The sequence below is a fragment of the Schistocerca piceifrons genome, chromosome 9 (assembly GCF_021461385.2).
Source record: "Schistocerca piceifrons isolate TAMUIC-IGC-003096 chromosome 9, iqSchPice1.1, whole genome shotgun sequence".
Lineage (NCBI taxonomy): Eukaryota > Metazoa > Arthropoda > Insecta > Orthoptera > Acrididae > Schistocerca > Schistocerca piceifrons.
The window spans coordinates 64,133,896-64,152,198 of NC_060146.1; the positions used below are offsets into that span (position 1 = coordinate 64,133,896).

Consider the following 18,303-nt stretch of genomic DNA (forward strand, 5'->3'; position numbering starts at 1 on the left):
GTAGTTTTCGAATTATTCGAGAAAAACGAACAAAAATGATCTTCAGACGCATTTTTCTTGAGTAACTGGAAAGCTGTAGCCCCCAGCAAAAATATGTACCCGTACAAAATTTTACTAGATTAAATTTCCGTAAAAAGGACCTATTCATTTGCTCTGTAGGACTAATAGTTTGCTTGTAGTGAGAGGGAGAATACGAAAATCTCCTCTTGGATTTGAAGGTGTGGGCTTCACGAAACACAGCAGCAGTTGCACTTGAATCACCGTGTATTAGTCTCGTGATGTTACTTATACACGGCCCAGTGACACTGCTGTGACCACCGTCTATGTTGAGCATCAACGTGTAATAACCACTCACAGACGACAGATGGCAGCACTAGCAGTGGAGGGTATACAGGGTGGTCCATTGATAGTGACCGGGACAAATATCTCACGAAATAAGCATCAAACAAAAAAAATTACAAAGAACGAACCTCGTCTACCTTGAAGGGGGAAACCAGATGGCGCTATGGTTGGCCCGCTAGATGGCGCTGCCACAGGTCAAACGGATATGAACTGCGCTTTTTTTTTAAACGGGAAACCCCACATTTGGTTACATATTCGTGTAGGACGCAAAGAAATATGAATGTTTTAGTTGGACCACTTTTATCCCTTTGTGATAGGTGACGCTGCAATAGTCACAAACGTATAAGTACGTGGTGTCACGTAACATTCCGTCAGTGCGGATGGTATTTGCTTCGTGATACATTACCCGTGTTAAAATGCACCGTTTACCATTTGCTGGAAAGATCGATATCGTATTGATGTATGGCTACTGTGATCAAAATGCCCAACAGGCGTGTGCTATGTATGCTGCTCGGTATCCTGGACGACATCATCCAAGTGTCCGGACCGTTCGGTGGATAGTTACGTTATTTAAGAAAAGAGGAAGTGTTCAGCCACATGTGAAACGTCAACCACGACCTGCAACAAATGATGATGCCGAAGTAGGTGTTCTAGCTGCTGTCGCGGCTAACCCGCACATCAGTAGCAGACAATTGCGCGAGAATCGGGAATCTCAAAAACGTCGGTGTTGAGAATGCTACATCAACATCGACTGCACCCGTACCATGTTTCTATGCACCAGGAATTGCATGGCGACGACTTTGCACGTCGTGTACAGTTCTGACACTGGGCACAAGAGAAATTACGGGACGATGACAGATTTTTTGCACCCGTTCAATTTAGCGACGAAGCGTCATTGACCAACAGCGGTAACGTAAACGGGCCTAATATGCACTATTGGGCAACGGAAAATCCACGATGGCTGCGACAAGTCGAAAATCAGCGACCTTGGCGGGTTAATGTATGGTGCGGCATTATGGGAGGAAGGATAATTGGCCCCATTTTATCGATGGCAATCTAAATGATGCATTGTATTATGATTTCCTACGTAATGTTCTACCGATGTTACTACAAGACGTTTTACTGCATGACAGAATGGCGATGTACTTCCAACATGACGGATGTCTGGCACATAGCTCGCGTGCGGTTGAAGCGGTATTGAATAGCGTATTTCGTGACAGGTGGATTTGACTTCCCCGGATTTATTTCTGTGGGGAAAGTTGAAGGATATTTGCTATCGTGATCCACCGACAGCGCCTGACAACATGCGTCAGCACATTGTCAATGCTTATGCGAACATTACGGAAGGCGAACTACTCTCTGTTAAGACGAATGTCGTTACACGTATTTCCAAATGCACTGAGGTTGGCGGACATCATTTTGAGCATTTATTACATTAATGTGGTATTTACAGGTAATCACGCTGCAACAGCATGCGTTCTCAGGAACGATAAGTTCAGAAAGGTGCATGTATCACATTAGAACAACCGAAATAAAATGTTCAAACGTACCTACGTTCTGTATTTTAATTTAAAAAACCTACCTGTTACCAACCGTTCGTCTAAAATTGTGAGCCATATGTCTGTGACTATTACAGCGCCATCTATCACAAAGCGAAAAAAATGGTACAACTAAAACATCCATTTTTCTTTACGTACTACGCGAATATGTAATAAAAAATGGGGGCTCCTATTTAAAAAGCGCTGTAGATGTCCGTTTGACCTATGGCAGCGCCATCTAGCGGGCCAACCATAACGCCATCTGGTTTCCCCCTTCAAGCTAGACGAGTTTGGTTGTGTGTAGTTTTTTCGTTTGACGCTTATTTCGTGAGATATTTGGCCCAGTCACGATGAATGGACCACCCTGTATAAAGCACGTCTGGGGACGGAGAAAACAGTGCAGACATTATTGTGATGCGGTAGCGGAGAGATTTATCCGGCGTCCAAAAGGGCACAACCACTGGCTTTCGGGCCAAGGGAGAAAGCATTTCCGAAACGGCGAAGTCTGTAAGCTGTTTACGTGCTGTCTCGATTCAACTATACCGTGCGTAGCAAAATGGCACTATTGAAAACTGCGGCCACGGGAAGTGTGATGCGCTACGGGCCGTGGGTGATAGGGGCGAACGACAGCTGCGGAGATGTGTGCAGTCCAATACACCTCCAACTGTTGACCAAGTGACCGCCCAGATGAAATCAGAGGCTACCAACACTGTCTCCTCAACGACCGTTCGATGAACGTCGCTGCTTGTGGGCCTTCAGTGCAGGTGCCTGGCTCATGCACACATGTTGAGTTCCAGGAAGTCGTTTCTGAAAGAATTTTTATGGAGTGTAGCCATGTATGGAAGTGAAACGTGGACGATAACTAGTTTAGACAAGAAGAGACTAGAAGCTTTCGAAATGTGGTGCTACAGAAGAATGCTGAAGATGGGTAGATCACATAACTAATGAGGATGTGATGAATAGAATTGGGGAGAAGAGGAATTTGTGGCACAACTTGACTAGAAGAAGGGATCGGTTGGTAGGACATGTTCTGAGGCATCTAGGGATCACCAATTTAGTACTGGAGGGCAGCGTGGAGGGTAAAAATCGTAGAGGGAGACCAATAGATGAATACACTAATCAGATTCAGAAGGATGTAGGCTGCAGTAGGTACTGGGAGATGAAGAAGCTTGTACAGGATAGAGCACCATGGAGAGCTGCAACAAGCCAGTCTCAGGACTGAAGACCACAACAACAACAAAGCAAATGCATTGACTGATTGTTCTGTCGGTTTTTGGTAGAATATTTTACACAGTATGAATGACAACACACAAAGCACTAGTGCAATACTCTACAGTATTTACTATTTCTTTTCACAACAGGTTTTCGGCTTTGCGTGGTACAGTGAAATTCTGTTGGATTAAAGGTTTTAAACTAATGCATCTACAGAGTCTCTTCATTGAAATGGTTCTAGGCACTGTGGGACTTAATATCTGAGGTCATCAGTCCCTAAGACTTACAACTATTTAAACCTAACTAATCTGAGGACATCACACACATCCATCCCAGAGGCAGGATTCGAACCTGCGACCGTAGCAGCAGCGCGGTTCCGGACTGAAGCGCCTAGAACCGCTCGGCCACAGCGGCCGGCTCTCTCCATTCCCAGAGATGAAGAATGTTATTGTTAGATTTTGGAATAAAACAAGAGGGATTCTTTCAGTGTAAGAGTGATGTAAGGTTATTCAACGAATAACTTTGACACTTTAATTAATGAACTATAAACAAATTACCATAGTTGTTAATAGAAAAAAACTGAACAATAAATTTTGGTGATATATTCCAAATATGTGGCTCAACAAAAAAATCTTGTCTTTAATTGGATCTAAATTACAAACTGGTAAGACATACACTGAAGCGCCGAAGAAACTGGTATTGGCCGGCCGCTGTGGTCTCGCGGTTCTAGACGCTCAGTCCGGAACCGCGTGGCTGCTACGGTCGCAGGTTCGAATCCTGCCTCGGGCATGGATGTGTGTGATGTCCTTAGGTTAGTTAGGTTTAAGTAGTTCTAAGTTCTAGGGGACTGATGACCTTACAAGTTAAGTCCCATAGTGCTCAGAGCCATTTGAACCAAACTGGTATTGGCAAGCGTATTCAAATACAGATATATGTAAACAGGCAGATATTGCGCTGCGGTCGGCCACGCCTGTAAAGCAACGATTATCTAGCGCGGTTGTTAGATCGGTTACTGCTGCTAAAATGGCAGGTTATCAAGATTTAAGTGAGTTTGAACATGGTGTACTAGTCGGCACACCAGCCATGGGTCACAGCATCTCCGAAGTAGTGAAGAATACGAAAAAGAAGAATAAATGAACTGATAGACGAAAACGACCTAGATTATGAAAAGGATAAACTCACGAAGAATAAGCAAAATATTTACCCAAAACCAGTGAAGTGTACCGTTCGATTATTCATTTATTACTTAAGACTATTTTTATCTCCAAGTCTACCTGGATGTTTTCTATGTGTCTGTTGATTGCAGGTACAGTGAGGTTGATGAAAACGCGTTGAGAGATTAAAAATTGATTTATTTGATGTTACACGCCGTTATTTAAGCCATAATGCCGAAACCGTTAAAGCATCTTATTACGTCGGAAGAATGAAACAATAAACGCATTTTCATACATACTGGCCATTAAAATTGCTACACAACGAAGATGACGTGCTACAGGCACGAAATTTAACAAACAGGATGAAGATACTGTGATATGCAAATGAGTAGGAGCATTCACACACGGTTGGCGCCAGTGACACCTACAACGTGCTGACATGAGGAAAGTTTCCAACCGATTTCTCACACACAAACAGCAGTTGACCGGCGTTGCCTGGTGAAACGTTGTTGTGATGCCTCGTGTAAGGAGGAGAAATGCGTACCGTCACGTTTCCGACTTTGATAAAGGTCGGATTGTAGCCTATCGCTATTGCGGTTTATCGTATCGCGACATTGCTGCTCGCGTTGGTGGAGATCCAGTGACTGTTAGCAGAATATGTAATCGGTGGATTCAGGAGGGTCATACGGAACGCCGTACTGGATCCCAACGGCCTCGTATCACTAGCAGTCGAGATGACAGGCATCTTATCCGCATGGCTGTAACGTATCGTGCAGCCACGTCTCGATCCCTGAGTCAGCAGATGGGGACGTCTGCAAGACAACAACCACCTCCACGAGCAGTTCGACGACGTTTGCAGCATCATCGACAATCAGGTCGGAGACCATGGCTGCGGTTACCTTGACGCTGCATCACAGACAGGAGCGCCTGCGATGGTGTACTCAACGACGAACCTGGGTGCACGAATGGCAAAACGTCATTTTTTCGGATGAATCCAGGTTCTGTTTACAGCATCATGATGGTCGCATCCATGTTTGGCGACATCGCGGTGAACGCACATTTGAAGCGTGTATACTGACGTATCAGCTGGCGTGATGGTACGGGGTGCCATTGGTTACACGTCACGGTCACCTCTTGTTCGCATTGACGGCACTTTGAACAGTGGACGTTACATTTCAGATGTGTTACGACCCGTGGCTCTACCGTTCATTCGATCCCTGAGAAACCCTACATTGCAGCAGGATGATGCACGGCCGCATGTTGCAGCTACTGTACGGGCCTTTCTGGATACAGAAAATGTTCGACTGCTGCCCTGGCCAGCACACTCTCCAGATCTCTCACCAACTGAAAACGTCTGGTCAATGGTGGCCGAGGAACTGGCTCGTCACAATATGCTAGTCAATACTCTTGATGAACTATGGTGTCGTGTTGTAGCTGCATGGGCAGCTGTACCTGTACACGCTATCCATCTCAGTCTGACTCAATGCCCAGGTGTATCAAGGCCGTTATTATGGCCAGAGGTGGTTGTTCTGGGTACTGATTTCTCAGGATCTATGCACCCAAATTACATTAAAATATAATCACATGTCAGTTCTAGTATAATGTAATTGTCCAATGAATACCCGTTTATCATCTGCATTTCTTCTTGCTGTAGCAATTTTAACGGCCAGTTGTATTTGTACGACGAGGTTCGTAAGTAGCAGAGTTTATAGCTTTTCCTAAGAGTATTTATTGCTGCATATGTAACAAATGTTTGCTCGCCACAATCACCCACTGCCACGCACCGCGACCAAACTCCCTTAGTAACAGCACGAGTCCAAGGGCTATCTTCCACCACAGCCACCGGTGGGTGACACTCTGTGGTCATGGAGAAAAATCTGGCAGTCTGAACATGCACAGGCCTTTTATACACTGAAGCGGCAAAGAAAGTGGTGTAGGCATGCGTATTCAAATACAAGGATACGTAAGCAGGCAGAATACGGCGCAGCGGTCAGCGACGACTATAGGAGACAAGTGTCTGACGCAGTTTTTAAATCGGTTACTGCTGCTACAATGTTAGTCTATCGAGATTTGAGTGTGTTGAACGGGGTGTTACAGTCGGCGTACGAGCGATGGGACACAGCATCTCCGAGGTAGCGATGAATTTGGGATTTTCCAGTACGACCGTTTCACGAGTGTACCGTGAATATCAGGAATCCGCTAAAACATCAAATCTCCGATATCGGTGAGGCCGCAAAAAGATCCTGCAAAAACGGGACTAACGACGACTGAAGAGAATCGCTCAGCTTGACAGAAGTACAATGATTCCGCGAATTGCTGCAGATTTCAATGCTGGCCCATAACAAGTGTCAGCGTGCGAACCGTTCAACGAAACATCACCATGACTTCACGACACAATGCTTTGCGCCTCGCTTGCGTCCGTCGACGGCGATATTGGGCTTTTGACGACTGGAAACATGCTGCCTGGTCGGACGAGTCTCGTTTAAAATTGTATGAAGTGGATGGACGTGTATGGGTACGGAGACAACCTCATGAATCTATGGCCCCTGCATGTCAGCAGGAGACTGTTAGAGGTAGTGGAGGCTGTGTAATGGCGTGGGGAGTGGGCGGATGGAGTGATATGGAACCTATGATACGTCTAGATACGACTCTGACAGGTGACACGTACGTAAGCATCCTGTCTGATCACCTGCATCCATTCATGTCCATTGTACATTCCGACGTACTTTGGAAATTCCAGCAGGACAGTGCGGCACCCCACACGTCCAGAATTGCTACAGAGTGGTTCCAGGAAGACTCTTCTGAGTTTAAACACTTCCGCTGGTCACCAGACTCCTAAGACGTGAACATTATTGAGCATATCTGCGATGCCTTGCTACATGCTGTTTAGAACAGATCTCCACACCCTCGTACTCTTAACGTACTTATGGACGTCTATGCAGCATTAATGGTGTCACTTCCCTCGAGCACTACTTCAGAAATTAGTCAAGTCCATGGAAAGTCGTGTTGCGCCCCTTCTGCGTGCTCGCGGGGGCCCTACACGATATTAAGCAGATGTACCAATTTCTTTGGCCCTTCAGTGTATATACATTCAGATGTGGTACCAAGTATGTTATAACATACAGCTCCAGAAAATAAATAACGAAAATAAGCTTTTTCATACAGTACATTTTCTCTCTGTCTAGTAGCCAATTTAAGGTTTGAGCTCAGACCCGACACCTTATGTCGTATAATGAACAGTTTGTAATGACACACGGCATTTAAAGAAAGAACAGACGCCATATGCCGGCCGGAGTGACCGAGCGGTTCTAGGCGCTTCAGTCCGGAACCGCGCGACCGCTACGGTCACAGGTTCGAATCCTGCCTCGGGCATGGATGTGTATGTGGTGTCCTTAGGTTAGTTAGGTTTACGTAATTCTAAGTCTAGGGGACTGATGACCTCAGATGTTAAGTCTCATAGTGCTCAGAGCTTTTTTTTTTTTTTAGACGCCACATACATACATACATAATTAAGGCGAGATGACCAATGATCTCTTCAGTGCCGATGAACAACAGGCGCGAACTCTTACGGGAATCGGCGAAATGCCGCGAGTAACGAGGATAATGGGCAAGGGGCACTACGTTAGTAGTGCGAGAGTAAGTTGAGAATTTGGGTCTGACAGGATGCCGCGCTAGGGAAGTCCGTGCACTTACGATGACCGCTGTGCCCGATTGGCTCAATAGTCAGAGCATCTGCCTAGCAAGCAGGAGAGCTGGACTCGAATCCCAGTCTGGCACAAATTTTCAACTTTCCCACTGATTTCAATAGATACCCGCTAGCTCATCAAAGCATCCTCCCTTGTAATTAATGAGTGCATCACAAACTCGAGGCATGCAGTCAATGATACTTCCTGGCAGATTAAAACTGTGTGCCGTACCGAGACTCGAACTCGGGACCTTTGACTTTCACGGGCAAGTGCTCTACCAACTGAGCACTTGCCCGCGAAACGCAAAGGTCCCGAGTTCGAGTCTCGGTCCAGCACACAGTTTTCATCTGTCAGGAAGTTTCATATCAGCGCACACTCGGCTGCAGAGTGAAAATGTCATCATGCAGTCAATGTTTTTGTAGGTATTGCGAGTCTATGTGATTCCACACATCCTTAACGACATTCCAGAAATGTTTATTGCTTCTTACGTGAACTTTCCGGATATTTCTGTCCACTTCATCCCAGACCTCGGGACGTCACATCACATTTTTCAGTACCTTCAGCTTTTTCTTAGATGCAATGTGCTTCTTACAGAGCGCCAACCGATATTTTAGCCATTATCCTGTTGTAACTCTTTTTCTCACTAAGCGCAACACACATGAAATGGTATAGTGAAGTGTGCCGTGGTAGTGCTTCTGATACATACTATTTTCACAGTATCACGAAATCTGCCTACTACAAAACACTCAATCCATAATACATTAATCAGACAGAACATTATGACCACCTGCCTAACAGCCGATATGCTCACCTTCTGCACGGATAAGTGCGTCGATGCGTCGTGGGGTGTGCGGACATTTGCCACGCCGGACATTTGCCACGATTTTACCTGCTCCGAAGGGTTGGGTCCCTCATGTCCCCCTCCCCCTCATCCTCCCCCTCCTCCTCCTCCTCCTCCTCACTCGCCACCCGACCCGCAGTACATGTACTTACTGAGCCTTTCCGCTGCTTTTCTTAACACAGGACCAGAATCTCTATGGATTTTTCGCCACATTTCTAGAGAGAGTTTCGTTGTGGAAACTATTAAATGCATCCCGCATTGAAATCTGCGCCAAGTTTCGAGCCTCAGTAAAACTTCGCCACCCTTGGAGATTTTGCGTTCGTCTAAATTATGCGTGCCTTTTTCGGTGCTACTGCAGCAGCTTTCTGTCGTGTTTTGTGTACCATGGGGGATCAGTTCCTTCTCTTATTAATTTATTTGATATGAATCTTTCGAGTGCTGTTGATACTATTTATTTGAACTCAAGCCACATATGGTCTTCAGTTACATAGTTTGGAAGGTTTGGAGACTGTCTCTTAGGAAGACGTCAACCGAAATTTTAGCTGCTTTTACAAATGTATATACTTCGTGTTTAGTTTTGGGGAATTTATTTGTTACGGAATTGAGCCTCGCTACGACTGTGTGTTCTCTAATTCCTGTACCCGTCATGATGCTCAGGATTATTTGTGGCTAAGAGGTCAAGTGTGTTTTCGTAAACATTTACAATTTGAATGGCCTCGTGAACTAATTGTTCAAAATAATTTTATAAAAAGCATTTAGAACAATTATGGAAGTTGTTTTCTATCTACAGTAGGGTCTGAAAATGTATTTTTGTCGACATACGGAAGGTAGATTGAAGTCACTGCCAACTATAATTGTATGAGTAGGGTACCTATTTGCGATGAAACTCGAGTTTTCTTTGAAATGTTCAGCAACTGTTTCATCTGAGACCGGGGGTTGGTAAAAGGAGCCAGTTACTAATTTATTCCGGTTGTCGAATATAACCTCTGTCCATACTAAGTCACGGGAACTAACTGTTTCAATGTCGCTTGTGAACTGGAACACACATTACATTATTTTTCCTTAAGTCGTGCTTCTTGTTTCTGTTGTAGTGGAGATCATTACAATTACGGCTTTTCCCTCCAAAACCTAGGATGCTTAGTTCGTGACCCTGTAAATACCAGAGCTAAACAATGTAGAACAACAACGTACGTTACAAGCATTTCATTCTGTATTACTTCATTTCCTTATTTCTAACATTTTAAAATTGTACATCGACTTTAGATGACATGTCAATCATAGATGTTCTTATCTCTGTTTATGAACGTACTTTCAGTCATGTTTTGAACATTGTCCCGCTACACTTTATTAACTAATCTTTCGCCGCAAGGGATATCGGATTTTAGAGTAAATTAATATGAAGTATGTCGTTCTTTTCAAAAATACACATACCCATTTCTTCTTTCCTTATTTTCTTTCGGGCATGCAGTTGTAGTAACTAAAGTAGGCGCAAATGCAGCGATCAAAAAGAAATGATTATTGTACATTCGCATTCTCTTTACAGCGTTCCTTTCTTGTTGCTCCCGTGGTGATGGACTGTTTCTATCGCAATCAGTAAGCGTGAAAGGAAGCTACCGTACAGACAGAGGGATCTATATTTATACTTGGCAGAACTAATTACATACTGACATAATCGTCGGAATTGCTTTCGTTTCCCAAAAGATGAAAATATTTCGATTTCGGAAAATAAGCTCTGTATTTGGCCAAGATGTCGAAGAAGAAGGCCCCTTACGTACTGGTTGTATCGAGTAAGATGTGGAGACGGCGGTTTGAAAGCGGACAGAAGAAGTACGAGGAAGGGCGTCCCTTACCTGAGGGATCGCTACTCAAGCTACCTGGCGAAGGGGCAAGTGTGGCAAATGTCCGGCGTGGCAAATGTCCGGCATTCGCGTCGTAGCACTGAAGCAATGGTATCTTGGTAGGCAACTGGAGTGATTGGCACCACATCTGCGCACACAAGTAACCTAGTTTCGGGGAGGGGGGCGATGAGCTCTGACGTCACATTCAATCACAACCCAGATGTGTTGGATCGGGTTGAGATAGAGCGAGTTGGAGGGGGGGGGGAGCTCCGTACTGTGTTGCTCGAACCACTTCACTACACTCCTGTCCTTTTGGCATGGCGTATTATCGTTGAAAAATGACTGCTGGGACACTCTTTCTTCTTCAGAGGTCCTCCTCCTGGTACCGAAAGTCTCGAATTTTCATTCACGTGTGAATAAGACATTTTTCCACTCTTCATGTACATCTAAATACATACTCCGCAATCCACCATACAGTACGTGGCGAATGGTACCTTGTACCACAACTAACATCTTCTCTCCCTGTTCCACTCCCAAACAGAACGAGGGAAAAGTGACTCCCTATATGCCTCTGTACGAGCCCTAATCTCTCTTATCTTATCTTTGTGGTCTTTCCGCGAAATGTAAGTTGGCGGCAGTAAAATTGTACTGCAGTCAGCCTCAAATGCTGGTTCTATAAATTTCATCAGTAGCGATTCACGAAAAGAACGCCTCCTTTCCTCTAGAGACTCCCACCCGAGTTCCTGAAGCATTTCCGTAACACTTGCGTGATGATCAAACCTACCAGTAACAAATCTAGCAGCCCGACTCTGAATTGCTTCTATGTCCTCCCTCAATCCAACCTGATAGGGATCCCAAACGCTGGAGCAGTACTCAAGAATAGGTCGTATTAGTGTTTTATAAGCTGTCTCCTTTACAGATGAACCACATCTTCCCAAAATTCTACCAATGAACCGAAGACGACTATCCGCCTACCCCACAACTGCCATTACATGCTTGTTCCACTTCATATCGCTCTGCAATGTTACGCTCAGATATTTAATCGACGTGACTGTGTCAAGCGCTACACTACTAATGGAGTATTCAAACATTACAGGATTCTTTTTCCTATTCATCTCCATTAATTTACATTTACCTATATTTAGAGTTAGCTGCCATTCTTTACACCAATCACAAATCCTGTCCAAGTCATCTTTTATTGTCCCACATTCACTCGACGACGACACCTTCCCGTACACCACAGCATCATCAGCAAACAGCCGCATATTGCTATCCACCCTATCCAAAAGATCATTTATGTAGATAGAAAACAACAGCGGACCTACCATACTTCCCTGGGGCACTCCAGGTGATACCCTCACTTCAGATGAACACTCACCATCGAGGGCAACGTACTGGGTTCTATTACTTAAGAAGTCTTCGAGCCACCCACATACTTGGGAACCAATCCCATATGCTCGCACGTTAGTTAGGAGTCTGCAGTGGGGCACCGAGTCAAACGCTTTCCGGAAGTCAAGGAATATGACATCCGTCTTATACCCTTCATCCATGGTTCGCAAGATATCATGTGAAAAAAGGTCGAGTTTCGTTTCGCAGGTGCGATGCTTTCTACAGCCGTGCTGATGCATGGACAGCAACTTATCTGTCTAAAGGAAATTCATTATATTCGAACTGAGAATATGTTCGAGAATCCTGCAACAAACCGATGTTAAGGATATTGGTCTGTAATTTTGAGGATCCGTCCTTCTACCCCTCTAATATACAGGCGTCACCTGCGCTTTTTTCCAGTCGCTCGGGACTTTACGTTGGGCAAGAGATTCGCGATAAATGCAAGCTAAGTAAGGAGCCAATACAGTAGAGTACCCTCTGTAAAACCGAATTGGAATCCTATCAGGACCTGGCGGTTTATTTATTTTCAACCCATTCAGCTGCTTCACAACCCCAGGGATGTCTACCACCATGTCCTCCATACGAGAACCTGTACGAGACTCAAACGGCGGTATGTTTGCACGATCCTACTGCGTGAAAGATTTCTCAAATGCTAAATTTAAAATTTCAGCTTTCGTTTCGCTCATGTGTTTCCTAGCCCATTTGAATCTCTTCTTTTTTACTTACGGGATGTAAAAGGGTTTCCTCAATGCCGCATGTCCCTTCAAGCCGGCATCATTCTTCTTTTTTTTCTGTTGCAACAAATATGTTTTCTTGTTCATTTCTACCAATTATACGTGAAGTTTTGCTGCCGTTTTGAACCTATGTCTCTTACTGGCATATCTGATGAATTTGTCATCACTTTTATTTGTGTTGTGAACTTTTCATGATCGTGCTAGGTCCTTATTGCTAGTTCTTGTCTTCTCACGGTGAAGAGTTGTTTGCACTCCCCCTACAGACACGACACATTATCCCCTAATTTGAGGCACAGATAAACCTGCTTCTCCGAGTGCTACCATTTCAGCGGATACCTTCTCTGTTGGAGCCATTTAATGATGTGTACACTGTCAACTGTCACTAAGAAGATGATCATGATGGTTAGTGTTTTAGGGTGCACAACAACGAGGTTATCAGCGCCCGTTCCCAAAATAAATGTTGACGAGTGCAGCCAATATCTGTTAAACAAGGATCAATTCAGAGCCGATGTTCGCGATAATTGTGAATGCTCAAATTTCAAGATTGGACACAGCACATCAAAACAGGTAGATAAAACTAAAAATAAAATACCAGTACAAAACAGGTGGCTGCGTGACCACTTACAAATAATGGGTGACTAAACCACTTAACAACACATTAAGATCTCAATTCCAATATTTTGGGAAGAAGTCCAGACATCACACAAAAATGTAAAACTCTAGCCACACTCGCCTCATTATTAGTTAAAATAGAGGGCAGGTCTGGTGGGAAACTGAAATCTTCCCTCAAACCCGCATATAAAACACACTCAGTTAAAATATGTCGTATCGACAGCTGTGTCCCACGTGTCTGACACGTTGGTGGCTCCTCACGACGTAACAGAAAACCATGTGTCAAAGGACAATGTCCTATTCTAAGGGTTACTTCCTCAGCTCGTCGCTGTCGGAAGGAGGTGAGCCACGGTCGGACAGAATCCTTCACCGCTCGCAACTTATTATCCCTCACTTCCAGCCACTGAGCCTCCCACCAACGCATGACCTTCCGAGTCACGAATGACGTAATGGCCTGCAGGGGGACGGAACAGCGAGCAGGAGGTGGGATGGAGCAATCCTCCTCGGCAGCCGCGCCTGCAAGTTCATTTCCAGGGATCCCTATGTGCCCTGGAACCCGGCAGAAAATTGCATCCTTACCCTGCTTTTGCAAGATCAGGAGTGCGTCCTGCACTTCTTGCACCATCCGAACTGCTGGGTGCATCTGTTCAAGAGCGTGTAGAGCACTTTGGGAATCGGAGCAGATGATGAATTTCGTGCCACGATGTCGTCGCATATGCTCTAATGCTTGCAGAATGGCAAACAGTTCTGCATAGTAAACTGACAACTGTTCTGGGAGCCCTATCCTACGGACAGTATCGGGAAACAAGCAGAGCAGCCCATAAAATCCCCCTGTTTAGACACATCCGCGTAAACAGTAAGAAAATCTCAATGGTGGTCTAAAATCTCATTAAATTTAATTTTAAAAAGGTGGTACGGGGTACAATACTTCTTGTAAGCAGCCAGATCAAGAAGTAATCTCGGCCGCTGTAGTAGCCAGGGAAATCCCCTATTCCATCCCTGGCTGAGGACCTTAATGCCCTCCAGGTGTACTGACTCGAGACTCTGCTTTGCACGGATGCCAAACGGCTTTGTTGCCTTCGGACGGTGGCGGAAGAGATGTTCCAGAGCCGGCTGTGAAAAAGTGTTGGGCGCCAACGAAATAGGAGTGGTCACTAAGAAACTGGAGTATCGTATCGTATCGTAGCTCCGCTTAAATTATTCAGCGAACGCTACAAAGAATAACAGGCCAGTATGGAATTAGCATGCATTCGTCACACAGGTAGACAAACATGCGACTTCAGGTACAAGTCATGCAAACAGACGAGGGCACTTGTATCCGTTGAAGGGGGAGAGAAAGGGAAGGGAAGGGGTATTACAGTGTGGCGAACGAGCGAAGAGGTAAGAGACGGCACGAGCGTACATAAGGAAATGTAAGCGGGTTCATTTTACAGGCATACACATGTGGATCGTACAGTTTTGTAGTAAACAGCAGCTTCATTCTTAAGACGACGTTCACAGATCTATAGAGTATCTGCAGACACAACTGCACATTGCAAATAACAGAATTCATCGTTTGAGATACTACTGTGGATCTTCCACTGTCAGCCGCGGGGGGTAGCCGTATGGTCAGGGGCGTCTTCTCACGGTTCGAGGGTCTCCCCCCGTTCGAGGTTCGAGTCCTCCCTCGGGCATGAATGTTTGTGTTGTCCTTATACTTAGCGTAGGTTAGTTTAAGTCAGAGTAAGTAGTGCGTAAGCCTAGGGACCGATGACCTCAGCAGTTTGGTCCCATAGTCCTTACCACTGGTACTAATTTGACACATCATACACATTTGCAAAATGCTTTATTTATTTATTTATTTACACTTCAAGTTCCGTAGGACCGAATTGAGGAGCAAATCTCCAAGGACATGGAACGTGTAAGTACATGAACTTACAACATAAAAGTAATAACAGATAAAAATAAATGTTCATGAACCCGAAAAAAGTCAGTCCATAAGTTTAGGTAAACGCTATCAGCAATGCAATAAGAATTAGCATAATTTTTCAAGGAACTCCTAGACAGAATAGAAGGAGTGACCATCAGGAAACTTCAGTTTCGATTTGAAAGCGCGTGGATTACTGCTAAGATTTTGAATTCGAGTGGCAGCTTATTGAAAATGGATGCAGCAGTATACTGCACACCTTTTTGCACAAGAGTTAAGAAAGTCCGATCCAAATGGACGTTTGATTTCTGCCGAGTATTAACCGAGTGAAAGTGCTTATTCTTGGGAATAAATTAATATTGGTAACAAGAAACGACAATAAGGAATATGCATATTGAGAGGCCAATGTCAAAATACCCAGACTCATGAACAAAGGTCGACAAGAGGTTCCTGAACTCACACCACTTATTACCCGAACCGCCCGTTTCTGAGCCAAATATATCCTTTTAGAATGGGAAGAGTTACCTCAAAATGTAATACCATACGACGTAAGTGAATGAAAATAAGCAAAGTACACTAATTTACGTGTCGAAGTATCACTCACCTTTGATACCATTCGAATAGTAAAAATGACAGTATTAAGTCTTTGAACAAGATCCTGAACGTGGGCTTTCCACGACAGCTTACTATCTATCTGAACACCTAGAAATTTGAACTGTTTAGTTTCACAAATCATATTCCCGTTCTGTGAGATTAAAACGTCAGGTTTTGTTGAATTGTGTGTTAGAAACTGTAAAAACTGAGTCTTACTGTGCTTTAACCTTAGTTTATTTTCTACAAGCCATGAACTGAGGTCATGTACTGCACTATTTGAAACCGAGTCAATGTTGTGAATAATGACCTTTTTCTGCCTGTTGCTAAAGTAAGAGGTGAACCAATTGTGAGCTACTCCCTGTATTCCGTAATGGTCCAACTTCTGGAGCAATATTGTGAGATCAACACAGTCAAATGCCTTAGTTAAATCAAAAACTGTGCCAAGCGTTCGAAACTTTTTGTTTAGCCCATCCAGTACCTCACAGAGAAAAGAGAATATAGCATTTTCAGTTGTCAAACGACTTCTAAAGCCGAACTGTACATTTGATAGCAAATCGTCTGATATAAAATGATCAATTAACCTTACATACACAGCCTTTTCGATAACTTTTGCAAACACTGATGGCATAGAGATAGGTCTAAAATTATCTACCTTATCCCTTTCACCCTTTTTATAAAGCGGCTTTACTACTGAGTACTTTAATTGCTCAGGAAACTGACCATTGCTGAAGGAAAAATTACAAATATGGCTAAATACAGGGCTAACATGTGCAGGACAGAACTTTAATATTCTGCTAAACACTCCATCATAGCCGTGAGAGTCTTCAGTGATTTAATTATTAACTCAATCTCCCTCTTTTCTGTATCACAGAGGAGTATTTCAGACATCAATCCCGGAAAGGTATTTGCTAAGAAATTTATATGATTTCCTGTAGAAACTAAATTTTTATTTAATTCACCAGCACTGCTCAGAATGTGATTGTTAAATACTGTACATATATCTGATTTATCAGTAACAGAATTGTTATTACTGCGAACTGACTTTATATCAGCGACCTTTTGCTGCTGACCAGACACTTCCTTCACAACTGACCATACGGCTTTAATTTTATCCTGTGAATTAGCTATTCTATTTGCATACCACATACTCTTTGCCTTCCTAATAACATTTTAAGCACCTTACAATACTGTTTGTAATGGGCTACTGTAGCTTGATTGTGACTACTTCTAACATTTTGATATGATTCCCGCTTTGTTCTACATGATATCCTTATCCCACTAGTCAGCCAACCGGGCTGTCCATTACTGATAGTACCTCGTTTAGAATGTTCTAATGGAAAGCAACTCTCAAAGAGCATGAGAAATGTGTTATGGAAAGCATTTTATTTATTATCTATATTCACCCTACGTTTCTTGATTTTCAATACTTGAGCCTTGTTCAATTCAACCGGTAGTATAAACTGATTCACATTTATCTTCACTTTCAGTGAATCACTTTTGCTTTCATGACTATTACTGTTCGAATCTGTACCACTACCCAACTTTTTGGTCATCTCCAGCGCTTGGTCGAGTAAACCTTCATTTTCAATATGCTGCTTTTCAGTTTTATTTACGTCCTGACAATGTTTCTTCCACTCATCTTTAGCTGTGGAAGCAATTTCCTCACCTGTAAATGATAATAACGTATACATTCTCAACGTCGTATTACGTTCAGAAACTCCGTTCTTGACACTTGCCCAAACCAAGACATCATTTCTCCCTACGTGGACTTTGAATCTGGACGACGAGTCAGTTGTTTGTTGTGATGAGGGGCGTTATCTATAGCTAGGGCACTATGAGGTAGGAGATTAAACTTCCTGGCAGATTAAAACTGCGTGCTGGACCGAGACTCGAACTCGGGACCTTTGCCTTTCGCGGGCAAGTGCTCTACCAACTGAGCTACCCAAGCACGACTCACGCCCCGTCCTCACAGCTTTACTTCTGCCGGTATCTCGTCTCCTACCTTCCAAACTTTTCAGAAGCTCTACTGCGAACCTTGCAGAACTAGCACTCCTGAAAGAAAGGATATTGCGGAGACATGGCTTAGCGACAGCCTGGGGGATGTTTTCAGAATGAGATTTTCACTCTGCACCGGAGTGTGCGCTGATATGAAACTTCCTGGCAGATTAAAACTGTGTGTCGGACCGAGACTCGAACTCGGGACCTTTGCCTTTCGCGGGTAAGTGCTCTACCAATTGAGCTACCCAAGCACGACTCACGCCCCGTCCTCGCAGCTTTACTTCTGCCAGTACCTCGTCTCCTACCGTTTCATATCAGCGCACACTCCGCTGCAGAGTGAAAATCTCATTCTGGAAACATCCCCCAGGCTGTGGCTAAGCCATGTCTCCGCAACATCCTTTCTTTCAGGAGTGCTAGTTCTGCTAGGTTCGCAGGAGATCTTCTGTAAAGATTGGAAGG

The 18,303-nt window shown here is 44.2% G+C and overlaps 1 non-coding gene across 1 annotated transcript; it reads right to left on the reverse strand.

The window, feature by feature from the left end:
- Positions 1-17,717: 17,717 nt before the first annotated feature.
- On the reverse strand, positions 17,718-17,794 carry Trnas-cga. Its single transcript has one exon. It is a non-coding gene; the product is annotated as a tRNA-Ser (tRNA).
- Positions 17,795-18,303: the final 509 nt, after the last annotated feature.